The sequence below is a fragment of the Vanellus vanellus genome (genome assembly GCF_965231255.1).
Source record: "Vanellus vanellus genome assembly, chromosome: 1".
Classification (NCBI taxonomy): domain Eukaryota; kingdom Metazoa; phylum Chordata; class Aves; order Charadriiformes; family Charadriidae; genus Vanellus; species Vanellus vanellus.
Window position 1 is genome coordinate 52392896 of NC_138905.1, and position 2336 is coordinate 52395231.

Below are 2336 nucleotides of genomic sequence, written 5' to 3' on the forward strand. Positions count from 1 at the left end.
CAGATGCCTTTTCTGTAAGAATTTTTTTATATACCTACTTTTCTATCTTCTCTTTTATTTTACTGCTACCAGAAACAATCACTGTAGCTCGCCTTACAGATATTTTTCTTGGAGAAAAAGGGGAGAGAAAGCTCATCTTCTGCATGATGTGGAGCCTTGTTTATAAGGAGCTTTGTCCAGTATTCAGTTAACTTTCTTGAGCTGGCAACTCTGCTACCCTGAGTAAAACTAGAGCTTGAAAATACTCCCAAATTCAGTGCCATGATCGTCCTTATTATATTCATAAGTCTGAAATTTGTGTTTGTCTGCTGTGAACTTTGATGTTACAAATGCTACTTTAACTGCACAATGAGATTTTTGTTACAACTTTACTATGAAATTGGAATTCTTTTTCTTTACATGTATTTGAATATTGTCATAGCTTGTCCAATTTGAATGCAACTTTAGACTTCAAAATGTAAGTATACTCGGCCATTAATAACATAGCGTTGTCTAAATGCAGTCTTTCAGTCTTTGACTCAAGCATCTTTTGCACCCCCCCCCTTCCTTTTTATTCCTAGTGGACAACACTTAATATAAAGCAGCTGTGTTGTAGTTTTGAATCTTGTTCGTTTAGCATTATTGTAGCCCTGTTGAGATAGCTCCATACCAAATCTAACTAGTATCTTAGTTGTATGATTAACATAACACACATTAAAAATAAATCATTACTTCAGTAGCATAATGGGATCATACTTGCGTGTAAACGTTTCTGAAATGAAGCTCAGTATGAAGCCCTGGCTCTGCCGAAGTTCATGGGAGGTTTGGCTTGGCCTTTGTTTGTGCCAAGGGATTAAATTAAATTAAAACTTCAATTTATATTAATTTAAAATTTTAAATTAAATTAAAAATTCCTCTGAAAGACTACTTCTACAAGTGCTTCTTGCTATTGAAATTGTTCTGGAGGCTTCTTAATTTTCCCACTAATGTTTAGTCATTTCTTTTCACACAATCATTAAAACTCAAACAAGGGAAGTCTGAGAACATGGTGACTTAATTAGTTACAACATCTAGTGTTTAAATCCATGATGGCACTCTTCTGCTAAATGAGAAAGCCATAATATACAGTGTAACTTATTTTTATATGTTGTCAGTGTAACTTATTTTTATATGTTGTAAAACTAAAAAAAAAACCACTATCTATATCTTTTTCCTGTATAACTTTTTTTAAAAGAGACTGTTCCTTTTTTTTTTTTTTTTTTTTTCATATCAGTTAATGGCTAATACAATTTTGTAGCAAAATGAGGGTGTTCAAGTAGTCTTTCATATTAGGGGCAGGACTTTAAACGTCTGCAGTTCTACTGCTTTTATAAGCTTTTAAAAAATATTTCTATATCGCATATAACTTCGTTGTAAAAGGAAGCAAAGTAAGTTAAATTTGTTTTCTTAGTAACTTAACACACAGTGTAGAGAATTCTTTTTTTTTTTTTTTTTTTTTATTTATAAGTTCATAGGATGTGTAAGTTTGACACATTGACCAGGCAGTAGGTGAAGGTAGCAAAAATGTCTTGCAGTTCTTCTACATGCTTTGCAGTGTTAATGAAGTAACCTTGCGTATTTGAATCTCATGATTTGTTCCCCAAGTGCTCTTGGTAGTATACCCAGATGATAGCAGGGAATTAGACAAGTATCTTGGGTATTTGGCTTGTTGATACTTGATTTTCTTGACTCAGAACTGTATGATGTTTTTCTTAATTCCCAAATGGAGGTGATTATAGCAAGAGTGATTAAAAGGAGATGGTTTGTCCCTTTTTAAAAGATCTTTAGGGCTTCTTTCTGTATCTCAGGACTACTGTAGCACAAGTGGCTACATGTGCTGTGTGGAGACCCAGTAAGCCTACCACTATAGTGGTGTCTTTTTGCCTTGTACACAAATCTGATTTGTATGTTAAAATAAAGCTTGTTTTAACCTTTTTGAGAAAAAAAATGCTGTGGTGACCTATGTATTAAAGAGAATAATCTATATTGTAATTGTTCTACCTCAGCAGGCAAGAGCCTGATCCAAAGAATAGGTAGAGATCTACATGAAATTCTTCAGTAATCTCGTTTCTGCCTCTGTGGCTTCATGTAGACCATAACTCATTTTCACAGAAACGTTCACATTACCTCATGCTTTTGGAGTAAAGAACAGATGTACAGTTCCCCCTTCCAACTTGGAAACTGTTACAGTCATGACAGAGAGATCATGTTCACAGCTAAAAATAATGTTCAAGCAGATGTTTTGGGTGGGGGGAAATAATCTTGTCACCTAAGCTCCTGGTGAGTTGGAGATCCTGCATCTTCCTAATACTTAACTT